Here is a 14,806-nt window from a genome sequence, read left to right on the forward strand (position 1 = left end):
AAAGATTCAAGTTTTCATAGGTTCATAGGTTCATAGGTAGGTACTAGGCTATTGGCCCTAGGGTCTATATAAACCTAGCTAAAAAAGTACCCTGGTTTTCGCCACCCAAGAAAATTATTTTCCTGTGCCCTAGTCAAGCAGAGCCACAGAAGTGATCCTCGGGGTGAATTTCCTAATTCCCATCCAATCATCAAGATTTTTCTTGAAGAGTTCTAATGAGGAGCTCTGTTTGACATAGATAGGTAGTCTGTTCCAGAGTATGGGAAGTCTCTGGGACAGGAATCTATCCTTTCAGCATGTTCTGTTTATTGTAGCGACAAGGTTTAGGTCCCTAGAGCATGTAGCTCAGAGGGATTTGGATTTCTTTAAGTGGAGCATGTCCAACAACTCTGGGTTTGACATATCTTTGTATGTTAGGCAGAGATCGCCTCTGAGTAGGTGATATGTGATGGAGTAAAGCTGGAGTTTTTTGAGAGGGTCTGCATAGGGCATCTGTTTGAGGCCAGTAATCCTCTTTGTGAGGTATTTCTGTGGCCTTTCCAGTTCTTGTAGATGCCTTGTGAGGTACATACGAAAAGGGGCATTGTACTCTATAATGGGTCTAATGAGTGATGAGTAGAGGGAAACAATGACCTCTTTTTTAATGGATTAGAAACCTTTTGTGATGAGGTGTGCCACGTATAAGGATATCCTGACCACTATGGTGATGTGAATTTCAAAGGAGAGACTACTGTCCAACTGTGTTGCAAGGTCTCTTATCACGCTTTTAGTGTTAAGTAGACTACCATCTATGTGGTAGTTCATGGGTACAGAGTTTTTGCCAAAGGGGATGACAATGCACTTTTTGGCATTGAGCTTGAGGCCATGGCTTTGACACCAGGCATCTGTCTCAGTGAGGCCCTTTTGTAGGATGCCACATCCTTAGGAGTTTCAATTATGGCTCCTAGTTTGCAGTCATCTGCAAACTTAGTTAGCCAAAGACCTTCTGTGTTAGCCTTTACTTCAGAGATGTAGATACCAAACAGGAGAGGAACCAGAACTGAACTCTGTGGTACTCCACTTGTCACTGGTCTAAAGTCGATTTAGAGTCTGCTACTTTCACAGTGTGGATTCTGTCAGTAAGCCAGTTAGCAACCCATCTTATAACATAGGGATTTATACCTAGTTTAGTGAGTTTATATATAATTCCAGAGTGGGGGATGGTGTTGAAAGCTTTGGCGAGATATAGATAGGCTGTGTGAACCACCTTACCCTCATCTATGGCTTTGGAGACTACTTCAAAGAAGTCTATCAGGTTTAGGAGACATGATCTGCCTTTTACAAACCCAAACTGTGTGGAGTCCAGAGTTTGGAGAATACCAATTGTGTTTATGAGTTCCATGATGATACGTTCCATGGCCTTGCAGAACAGGCTAGTTAGGCTAATAGGGCGATAGTTCCTTGGGTCTGTCATGGCTCCCCCTTTGTGGAGTGGGATAACCTTCGCAGTGCACCATTCAATGGGCACAAAGCCTGAGGTGAGGCTATGATTGAACATGGTACTTAGGTGGGGTGCCAGTTCATTCTGTAGCTCATGTAGAATGTAGCTTGGGATGTTGTCAGGTCCCATGGATGCTGTGTTCTTGGCTTTGGATAGTGAGGTTTTTATCTGTGCAGCCGTGATTACAGGAACTTTGCATTCTTCCGGTATAGAGATGGGCCCTTTAGGGGGTTCGAGGGGGGGGGTTAAGTTAGCACTGAACCTATCTGCCAGGATGTTGGCAATATCAGTTGGGTCTGTATATTTAGTGCCATTGTGCTGTAACTCAGAGCAGATCTGAGTGTTGCCATTGAGATTCTTGACATAGCTATAGAATGCTTTGTGGTTGTCTTTAGAATCAGTGGCAATTTTGTTTTCATAACTAGGTTTGGAGGATTTTATGAGGGATCTCAGCTTCTTACTGAGGCTGACCAGGGAGTTCCTCGATTCATGCTATATGACTTTTTTTTGCAACAGTTTATTTATTCTGTTGTAGAGTTTGTTTATGGCAGAAGACCACCAGATTGGTTTCCTTGTTTTGGAGGATAGCATCTTGGTTCTGTTAGGGATAGCACGATCCCTGCACTCATTTAAATGCTTATAAAGTGTATTTGTTTAGGATTCAGCAGTCATAGCTCAAACTTTTCAAATGCACTATAACTTTCTGGTATCTGTTTTTGTTAGTTGGACTGGGGCTTCTTTAAGCCATAACTGCATCTTTCTTGTCTTTGCGTTATTCAGTTTCTTAGTTCACCAAGGACAGTTTTTTTTTCCCCTGTCTGGCATAACTAACATGTCAGAACATGGATAGCAATTATATTATTAATAAAGTAGAAAATATAGAACCAACACTCAGAAATGCTTTTTTGAGTCATGGAGGCACAACAATTGCATCCACTTAGATAATTTCTGACAGATGACAGTCAGCCATATAAAACACTTTCTGAAGTCTGTTTCCAGGGGGTGGGGGTGGGGGATGAATTTCTGAGTATCATCACTTAGAACACAGGAAAAGGAAATACAGTCAGCCCCCAAAGAATTCAAGCTCTATTGAAATCTCCCTTAAATACAGTGAACTTTTTCTTGATAGTTTGTGTATAACCCAACTGCATACTTTTTTGACTAACAAGTTAAGTAGATTAATACCTCCACTCTGGGATAAACAATCTACTCCTAGTGCATTAAAGTCGTCAGTAATCAAATCATATTTTTTGAAGTTTTCCTTTATTACAGCAATAACCAAACTGTTCTCAATGTATACTGGAATTTGTGACCTATAAAGAGGTAATCATTTCAAAGTCTTTACTAACAAAATTTACAAATGAGTGAATTTGCAAAGAGACATATATAGAAACTCCACTTCACCTTTTGTGGTTACAATAACTGAATCCAAGTAGACATAATGGTTTGTTTGAGTCACTATACTATGTTTCACTAACTATAATGACATCACAATCTTCACCACCAAACCCAGCTTCTAAACTCTTAAATATGTTATTTTGAGTACTGGCATTACAGAGGATGCATTTTTTATCTTTTCATAGTGTTTTTCTCTGTTTATTTGTTTTTATCTGAAAAAGCAAGCACCACTTTGCATAACCTATTCAAGAAAACACAAGTTCATTGATGAATAAGAAGAAGTTTGTCATATGAGAACATCTTGCATCTATTCACCATATCTTCTTGTATCAGAAATATAAGCTCACCTTTCAAAGAGCAGGCCGTGGTGGTGCAGCGGTTAGCATTGTCGCCTCACAGCAAGAGGTTCTCCCATTCGATTCTCGTCTGGAGTGCCTTCTGTGTGGAGTCTGCATGTCCTCCCCATGGTTGAATAATGCTTCAGACATGCAGGTAGGTGCAAGTGTGAATGGGCATGCCTTCGTTGAAGGTTGGGCGTCGGGTTGGCAACTCGGCACTGTAAAAATCCACTGCCAATCATGAGCGGACCAGAGTTCCACTGTGGCGACCCCTAACTGGGAAAAGCCAAAAGACTTATGTTATTCTAAAGAGCTTAGAAAATATCACAAATGTAAATGTAAAGCTGTCTGTTTTACTGAAAGTTATCATTAGTTTTACCTTATCCTGAAAGCTTTCTGAATTAGTTTTTCTTATATTACCCCAAAACACACACATGCACACACAAAGGCACACACACACATTATTAATATAATATTGGAATAATTGAATCTAACCTGGGCTTTACTAATGTCCCTCATCACCCACCAAGGTGAATGACTGCAATATTGTACCTATCAACCCAGAGGAATGAGTTTTTAACCCATCCCATGTACCGAGTCGCCAATTACCAGACTTCTAGGTGATATATCTGTTGAATATGAATTCTCCCTAAAAAAACAAAGGACTTTAATACAGTCATTTTTTATTATCTTCTCTATACTTCATTTTATTTCTTTTCATTATACTTTGCTACTGACATTAGGTGAAGCAAATATCCTCTTGCCTTGGAAATCAAAGGGAATGGGAACAGATGTTTATTTTCTCCTGTAGACAGAATTATACAGCTACTGCTAAACCTGTCAACTGATAATTCATGTAAAGTGGAAAGTTTATGTAATGTACCCATGGAAATTTTCTTTATGAAATATAAAGGGTAAAGGTAGTACATTGTTTAGGACAGAGACTTTCTAATGCCCTGTCTTAAAATATAGATGACTCATCTGCTAAGGTAAACTATCCTCAACAAACAAAACATCTTTGTCTATATATAACATGAGCGAGTAGGAGGGAGTATGCTGAACAGGGTGATTGATGGGGTTATGCAGGTGACAGTACTGTTATTACTAATGGTGTCATAGAGTATTATTCCATTATAGAATTTTCATAAGCTGAATACTTGTATATAAAAAGTAGACTTTTAGGAATTATGACAGATGGGAAGTTAAAGAAGTGCTGTTTCATGAAACAAAGCTAAAGAAAAGATAGTCAAAAATGTTTCTTAGTATAGCAAGAAACCATGTCTGTGCTGGTGGTGGAAGGAGAGATGAATGTGCAACCATTTCCAAACAGGAATGATAATAATAAAAGAAAAAGCGTTTTATATGTAAAACTATACGGGTGTAGGTTCCTCTACTAAAAACACAAAATATCCAACCAGAAGTAGAAAAAGCACATATGTTGGATTAAAAATGCATCAAAATTAAACCAAAGTAATGAAAACATTTCTTTTTTCAGGGAATAAGCCCCCCCTGCTCTCTCACAGTTCTTGTTAATTTTATATATATATATATATATATATATATATATATATATATATATATATATATATATATATATATATGTGTGTGTGTGTGTGTGTGTGTACTTACTCAGAGATCGTACTAAAGTAGTGAAAGGGTAAATTCATTGATGCCCACTGTAGAGATATCTCACATATAAAAAGAAGCTGGCTTCTGCGATCAGCTAATTTTTGATAACACAAAACATTTGCTTTTCTCCTCCAAGCAAAAGAGCATCTGACCAATGAGAGCAGCAGCAATATATATATATATATATATATATATAAAATCATTAGATCATAGGAAGTTACTAGGCTATTGGCCCTGGGCCCTTACAAGCCTAGTCAAGAACATAGCTCATGTTCCAACAAGTCAGCACCTGATGCCCTTGTCCAGCAGAGACACAGGTGGAATCCCAGGGGTGTAATTTCTGTTCCTCATCCAGTTGTGTAGGTTGCGCTTAAAAAGCGTTAATGAGATATTCTGCTTGACATGGAGAGGGAGTCTATTCCACAGAATATGGAGTCTCTGGGACACAAATCTGTCCCGCCAACAAGTCCTACTGATGTCACAGACCTCGATGAGGTCACGTTTGTGGGTTACTTAAGTGGAGCTTGACTTACATATATGCAGCAATCCAATCACGGTGGGGTTTGAGATTGCTTTGTATTCCAGACAATGGTCACCTCTGAGGAGTCTGTATGTGACTTGAGTAGAGGGACAGGGCTTTTAGCCTATCTTTGTAGGGTAGATGTGTAAGGCCCTGGATTCTCCTAGTTTGGAACCTCTGTGGCTTCTCCAGCTGCTTCATGTGTTTTGTGAGGTACATGACAAAAGGAGCATTGTACTCAATAATGGGTCTTATAAGAATACAGGGATGTTATGACCTCGTTATCCCTGAATGAGATAACCTTACTAATGAGGTGGGCCATGTAGAAAGCTTTCCAAACAATGGAGGCAATATTGTGGTCAAAAATCAGCTTGCTATCAATCAGGGTGTCAAACATAAAGAGAGATAGAAAGGAATGTAAAAGCATACACAAACACATATACATATATATATATATACATATATATATATATATATATATATATATATATATATATATATATATATATATATATATATATATATATATACACACACACACACACACACATATATATATATATATATATATATATATATATATATATATATATATATATATATATATATATATATAATACACACACACACACACACACACACACACACCTGCCTGTGCCACAAGTGACAAACCTGCACATTGGATCTGGAACTCCCTGGCTTCTTGTGCCCAGACTTCTCTCAAGGACAATTCCACTACTATGTATGTACACCCAGTAGCTTGTAGTAACATTTTTTGTTCTGCTATATTGTAACAGCTCCCCGTGTATCACCACTCTGCGCTGTAGCCCCTCTTCCTTTTCTTCTCTAGCTAAGGTCACTTCACCTCTAGAGACACTCCTGTCCAGGCAACTGGCTCTACCCACTAGTTGCTTAATAATTCTGAGCCCTCTTATTGCTTACCTCTGCCCTCTTCCCCTGTCATATACTCTGACACTTTCTCTCTCTTGTACTAACACCTGTTTCTTAACTTACGCTCACTTGTTTCTTTCTTAAAACATCAGCCTACAATACACCATAACAGACATTTATATTCCCTAAATCCTTAACAACCTACAACTAATATATATCTGTCCCTCAAATCTTCAGCCTCCAACATATTTTGTTGCAGTTTCTGTCATGCCCAACTCCTGCCCTAACTTTTCCTCTCTTATCTCACTATATAACTCGCTTGATCCCTCAGATATTCAGACCAATGTCTCTTACAGATTCAAATCCATTGCACAAAATCTTTACAGCTTCTTTTCCTGCTCTTTCCTGGAACAAACTGCCCTTGTCCCTCCGAATTATTATCCAAGTACATAAGTTCAAGCAAACTCTTAAAAATTACCTAAATAGCACTTGTCACTGCAATCACCTTGCTTGAATCCCTTTCCTGTCTCCTCCACTACACTCTCCTCTCTCCTCACCCTCTTTCCTACTCCCCCCTTTTCCTCTAAATATCTTTTATTTGCTAACACCCTCAAAATGACAATGACAATCACCTCTTTCTCTCCGAAGTCCTTGCTCACTTTTGTAAACATGCTGTATATCACCTGCAATTGCTTTATAATTAACATCCTCACAGTCCATTGCTTATAAAACTAAATGGCTTCAAATGTACAGTTGTCCACTGAGGATAATCCTAACTGTGTTCTTTTTTTCTTGTTCTGCCAGCCTTTGTCACTACCCACATCAGTACTTATTATTTTTGTCCTATTGTTTCCTTTGCAGATTTCAATTCCTTGTACTATAATGGAGATTTTCAGGAAAACTTTATTGTATATATTTTATTGTGGTTCTACTTCAGTACTATAATTTTATTGCTTATTTTACTGTGGAGCTTTTCTTACTGAGCCTCCACTGAAAAAGGACACTAGCTCAGTCGGACTACCCAACTCAACAAATATCAAATAAATATATATATATATATATATATATATATATATATATATATATATATATATATATATATATGTCATCTATATATCTATATATATATATATATATATATCTATATATATATATATATATATGGATATATATATATATATATATATATATATACATATATATATATTTATAAAGAAATACACACGCATATATATATATATATATATATATATATATATATAATATAAAGAAATACAAAAACGTAGACAAATGCATATATATATATATATATATATATATATATATATATATATATCTACACACACACACACACACACACACACACACACACACACACACACGTACACATATATATATATATATATATATATACACACACACACACACACACACACACACATACACACACACACACACATACACACACACACACACACACATATATATATATATATATATATATATATATATATATATATATCACATGCACTAGCACATTTTTTTTTTATTTTTTGATTTGTTAGTTAATAGGGATTTGCTATAGCTTTTTGATTCATCATGATTTTAAACTGACGTTTTTTATTGGTTTGTTTTACCATTATTTTTCGTTTTACATTTAAGTTTTTATAAGAAGGTAAACAGGTGTTGGCAATGGGGCCAAGGATTTAGAAGAAATGTTATTGTTAAATTAATGTTGTTGGCTGATGATCATTATGGGAACGTAAGATATTTATAACATTTCATTCATCATGTTTATAAGTTGACACGCAATGAAGATATGTTCACAGACAAGTTAGAAATGTAATATTTTCATTGGTCAATAAAGCATCATTACATTCATTTTATTTTTTAAACATTTTTTACAGCCATTGGTCTATACATTTAGTTTGCTTCATGATGGGATTGGTATTTCTTTGCATACAATTATTACTGCAATCTTGATTGTTTGAATATTTTGATGCCTTGTAGGAGGAATTTCATTGAATATTTCCTATTATAAATACATGTTTGTCTGATTGCTATTTGATCTGAAGAAGGGTTTTGTTACCCTGAAAGTACTTATCGTCAATTTTATTAAAAGTTTTTGGATTTTAGCTGTGGTGGTCGTGGTACACGCACACACACACAAACGCACACACATATATTTTTGTATATGTATATATTTGTATTTGTGTCAGATTATTTTGTTTCTTTGTTGATCAATACATGGGCTGGTCCTACAAATCTTGTTAGTCATGACCCATGTAAAGAAGCAGAGAGAATTACAAAACTAATATGATTTAAAACATAAATACAATGTTTACATAAGTAGTTTTCAGCCTTACTCATTACAGAGTCCTATATTACATTACTACAGGTTAAATACCGTGAAGGTAATTATGCTGTAATAAAACTGGTCTGACTTAGTGTAGAGCAATACATTTACATACTTGCATCTCATTTTAAGTCATTTATAATATGCAGTGTATATGTTTTCAACCAAGACAAGGAAGATTTTTTTTCCTATATGGCAATTGTTTTTGTTGTTTTGCTATGATGACCTTAAGGTAACTGTGTGCAATAAAGAATAAACAGAGTGATCTAAATCAGCAAAATACTGTATCTGGAGCAGTGAAAGAGATGAGTAAGGGTTTTCCAGTACTTGACTTAACAATACGTGGTCAGTCCACTGCTCACATTTTGTACTCAAATTATTTATCTCTATTTCACTACTAGTAATAAACATATATGAAATTAAGGGAAATGTCTCGGATTGCATTATTTATGTATTAAATAAATGTCCTCCTATCTGATGATAATGTGTTACTCTGTGCAGCATCTCTGGCATTATGAAGGTTAGGTGGGTAGCTTCACCTGTTGTTGGAAAAGTGAGTAAAGAAGTGAGGGACAAACATAGTGAAATGGAGTGGCCACCCACTAGGATGTATGGAGGTGAGGAGAGATTCCGGATGGGAAGAGATGATATATGCAGATGGAATTTAAACACAGTGTGGGGGTACATCAGTATGTTATGTGTGATGGAACTAGTGACACAACTTAGACAGGAAACGCAGGCTTTAGAAGGGCACATTGGGAGGTTGAACGGGGGGGGGGGGAGCATTCAGTAAGCTGACAGTTCAAAAGAAAAGATTTGTAGACCAGACAAAAGGCTTAGAGGAGAAACCATTAATGACTAAAGAAGGGAAGCAATGCGAGTATATAAAGAGGGTTATGTTATTTAATTGGCCAGAGGTGAATAGTAAATTTTATGTCTAAGTTACACCTTGAAAGAACGGAGGGAAATGTTAAAGATTTTGAGGGTTTGCCTCCATTTTTTGAAACATGAACTGAACGGCATACTTTCAAAATCTCAGCAAAGGAATATTCATTTATAGCTTAAAAGGTTGATATGTGTAGCTTTCCCTTTAACTGACTGCAAATTAAAATGTTTAATATTACAGTAAGCCAAAGGTCATGTTATTGGGTTTCATAACATGATTCTATCAGTGCATTTCTAAGTTCTGTGTGTTATCTTCTGATCAAAGTGTGTCCTTAAAAGCATCAGAAGCACCTCTAAGATATATTGCTACTTATAATCTTCCTTTTGGATTTCACTTCATGTTTTTTCAAGGTCCTTCACTTCACCATATCTTTACATCTCTGGAAGCCAGGAAAGAAAATCAGAGTGCTGAAAACCCAGAGCCAATCTGCTGAAGTCTTGTAACAGTGGCAGTTCTAATTCTAGGATGTATTCTGACATGTTAATCAGTAAAGCTGCAATTTCGTCATGGGAATCTGTGGATGTTCAGTCCCTGAACCCCACCCCCAACCCCCACCCTACAGAGAGTTGGATCTGGCATTTCAAATGTCTGGAATTAAGCAAAAGCTTATATGTATGGAAGTCTTTCAGCAGGACCTGCAATTTTAAGTGGGGAGAAATTAAACAAGTCATTTTTTAAGTGAGCACAAGAACTGTAACATAGAATATTCCATATCAGCCATAGAACTGCATCTTCAGGAGTTTCAGGTGCAAACAGAGTATTTGTTTAATTTCAGTCAGCAGCTCAATGTGCATATTGACAATCGTGAAAACCTGGCTGAAGAAAAGGTTTGCATGTGGTCTACTAGTAGGGTTTGGACCAATGCTATTTGTTCTCTTTACTTCAAAGTATGATTGCTGATTGCCTTAATCCTGGTCACGACTAAGAAGATGAAAGTAGAGTGGATACATATATCACTGCCTCACCTACCCATTGGTAGGATCTGAGCCCCATCCAGTGATTGCTAGGTTTTGTGGTTATGTGGAAAAAGAAATGAAACTTCTCCACCTAACACATATTTGAGCTGAAAAGTGAAATTCAGTAATTTGTTTTCTATACTTTTGCTAGGAGAAAGGGAATTATTATGGTCAGTGTTGCAGCTGCTATGGTAAAGGTAAGTTAATGTGACAACCATGTCTCCTGCATGCCTCAAACTTGTGTTTCACATGGTGGAAAACTGAACATCCATATTGCTTGTTGGACTATTTACAGCAAGGATGCATGCTCCACAATGTGGACAGAGTGGACTGGGAAACTTGGAAAAAAAAATAAACACGTTACTGTCATTGGCTGAGCCAAAGTGTATGCAAAGTGGCCCCACAGAAAACATGTCTTCTGTGTTTCTTCAGTGGGATCAACTTGCCTGACATTGAGGATGTAATGCTTGCCTTGTTTAGTGACTTTGTGTCTTTCATACTCAGTTTGGGGACAGGGTTACTGGGGATATAAAATTGACTTTATTAGACTGGGTAACTGGAACAATTAAAGGTTTTAAAATGGTGGAATGGAGTACACCTTATATTAACATAGCTATGGTAGTGCTGTTATTATTGTTAAACCTTATTATCGTTGTCTTTTCAAGTTTGTTATTGCAGTTAACATGTACACGTTTCTTATCAATGTTCTCAAAAATAACAAGGTTACTCATTCTCAGAAAAGGGTTTTAGCTGTGTACTTTTGCTTCAGGAAATAAACTATAAAATGTTCTACTTAATTACTAGATGAGGAACCCCCTCACTCAACTTAGTAATGTGTGCTAATCCTAACTCCTCTCCTGTTCCACATTCAACTCAAACAAATTAACTTAAAAATACATTCTTTAACACTACCACTAATAAGGCAAATGAGATGCTATGGGATGTTGGTGTTATGGAGAGGTCTGAGTATAAAGATCACAAAAGGAATGTGCTTACTTTTTGCAATTTTTAGTTACAGTATTGTAGTTCAAAATATTGTGTTGGCTGTTCTACATTTGATTTAATGACATTTCAAGCTATAACAGCATAATCCTTTACACACACACACACACACACACACACACACACACACACACACACACACACACACACACACACACACACACACACACACACACACACACACACACACACACACACACAGTTTTGGATATGATGTTCTTTTATTTCTCAGCATCCGTGTAAGTCTGCTTTTTATTTATTTTTATTTTTTATTTATTTTACATTTGTTGACCGGGCTAGTCTAGCTGGATACATGTCCTTTTTCAGTAGAGGCCCGGGGAGATAAGCTCCAAGACATGGTCTAAATACAATAGTAGAAGTTCAAACAACGCAGAAAAAAATATCAATATACTAATAAAAATAGCAACTTTAAAAAGGAAATAAAACTCATCAACAATGGTATAAAGTAATTAACAGTACAGAGTTTGTAACAGAATATATTATTGAGGAAAAAAATCATAAAACAGTGAAATTTCAAGTATGGAGACATGTCAAGTTAGGTCATAGTTAAACAAAGGAAGTTAGGTGAGTAGTAATGTAGCAAAGGAGTTACTTAAGAAGAGAAAGTAAAAAGAGGATATAAAAAAAAGAAAAGGGGTAGATAAGAAAAGTATGATAAGATGGAAAAAAGTAGCAGAGGCTAGTAAGCACTGGATAGGTTAGATAACTTAGTAGAGGTAAATGACTAGTCTGGTTTTGAACAGGCGCATAGCCAGTGAGTTTTGAGGAGAAGTTTAAGTCTATTTTTAAAGAGAGATAAAGAGGTGAGTGAGGAGAGGTCACAAGGGAGATGATTCCAGGATTTACCTACAGAATTAGAGAAAAGGGAATCCCCAGCTCTGTTGTTAGGTTTAGTGGTGTGCACTAGTAGTTTTGAGATGAGCGTAAGGACTTCAGATTTCTGTAGGGGGTGATTAGGGTAGATAAACTTGGAGTATTAGAAGGTTTATAAAGGATGTTGTGGGCAAGGGTGAGTTGGTGAAATTTAATCAGGTGTTGTAGTTCTAACCATCCTAGCTGTTTTAGGTTAATGCAATGATGGGTTCTGAATGGGTTGCCTGTAGCAAATCGTGCTATGTTATTATAAGCCATTTCCAATTTGTTGAGGTTATTCTTGGAGATTAGTAAAAATGGGAGAGGCATAAAGGAGTGTAGATATCAAGTGTGTGTGGGCAACTGTAATTTTAGCAGTGGGGGAAAGGAAGGGTTTTATCCTGTAGAGGGTACCGATTTTTTTATTAACAGTCTTTATGGTATTATTGATATGGATGTCAAAGTTGAGATTATTGTCAATGGTGACACCGAGTAGTTTGGTGGTAGAGTCAGGAGATATAATAGTATCATTGGTAGATGTTACTGAGAATTGGAGAGGGGAGGACTTATGAGTAGGCGTGAAGAGGAGAAGTTTGGGTTTTTTAGGGTTTAAGAGGAGGCAATGCTGAGAGAACCATTGTTCAACTATGTTGAATACTTTTTGGGTGAGAGCATGAAGGTCATGGGATGATGTAGCTGAACATAATAGGGTTGAGTCATCAGCATATTGTATGCAGGTGGCTTGTGGGATAGCTAGATGAAGGTCATTAATAAATATAGAGAAAAGAAGAGGTCCAAGTATGGATCCCTGAGGGACTCCTAAGGTAACAGGTAGAAGGGTGGATAAATTGTTTTGCCAAAGTACTGCTTGTTGTCGGTTGTCAAGGTAGGATTGGAACCATTTTATGGAAAGTGGGTCTAATGAGAGAGATTTCAGGATGTTTAAGAGAATTTGGTGATTTACCATGTCGAATGCTTTGGACAGGTCGATGAATAGAGCAGAAGAAAGGTTATTCAGGTTTCGGTGCCTGTTAATATAGTCAGTGAAAGACAAGAGGGCAGTGGTAGTGCTGTGTGAGGGTCTGAAACCATGTTGACAGTTGGAAAGTAAGTAAGTAATTGCAAGCTATAACAGCATAATCCTTTACACACACACACACAAACACACACACACACACACACACACACACACACACACACACACACACACACACACACACACACACATACACACACACAGTTTTGGATATGATGTTCTTTTATTTCTCAGCATCCGTGTAAGTCTGCTTTGTATGGCCATTTCATGGAAATATCTTTTCTGTAAGTTGTATCACATGGCAAGCTTTATAATTTACATTTCATGTGTCCCCATGACCAATCAATATTAATTCTAAATTCAGGGTATTGTGGTGCAGACAGTTTATCATGAGAATTGTAAGCAGAGATCTTATTGGACTGAGCTGTTGTACTAGCAATAAAAAGTATTCTGCAAGCTGAAACTGGATTCTCATGATCTTATCTGACTTTTCACGAGCTGCATCCTTTTCCTGTACAGCACACTAGACTTTCAAGAAATGCTTATACATTTGTGGCAGCTTCTGTTTTTTTTCATCAGTAAAATGGAGAGGAGTAACTGTTTTTGTTATATAAGAATACCTAAACCATAAGTATTTTTGACTGGCTGGAATGATATGGTAGAGCTCTACCAGCAGCTATCTCTACAGAAGCTAAGGAATGCAGGCAGATTCTTTAATACATTACTGGTAAACATCAAAGATCTTTAGAGGTCATGAGAAAATTTAGTTTTTGTATGAAAGAGACTGAGCAGTAGAGTTCAATCATATCAATTGATCTTTATCATAATTGTGGAAAAAACAGTACGCTGACCTTGGTTTGAAGACTTAAGAGTGGTGTTTGTAGGTATTATACAGCTTTTATGCATCGTCTGTGTGTACACATCAGGCTTATTCTAGGAATGATGCATACTTTCTGGTTCTCACCTATCTTACTAGTGTGTCAAACTTACAAGTTCTTCTGCATCTGTACTTGAACCACATGGAATTAAAGACATATTTAACTGAATTGCTCACTGATGCACCTACACATTGTAGACTCTTTATTTTACCTGAAGACGATTTTAAAGCATTACTTCTAGAGTCTTTAGATGATGAGAAAGAACAGTTTCTTACTAGCCATCTTGTAAATGATTATCTCTTGTGAGTGGTGCAATGGATGGGATATGAAATTAAGATAACAAGTACCTGGGAAGTTGTTTGAGTTGTTGCTGAGAAGGCATTTAATTTATGTGAAGGAAGTATTTTCTTCCACTGATGTCATTAACGTGTGCTGTATCTGCAATCAAGCAATAAAGGATCCAAAGAAAAAGTTAAGGTAGGGTGCATATATCAGTAACTCCT

Source organism: Protopterus annectens, chromosome 10.part0 (assembly GCF_019279795.1).
Source record: "Protopterus annectens isolate FY-2018-M chromosome 10.part0, PAN1.0, whole genome shotgun sequence".
Classification (NCBI taxonomy): domain Eukaryota; kingdom Metazoa; phylum Chordata; order Ceratodontiformes; family Protopteridae; genus Protopterus; species Protopterus annectens.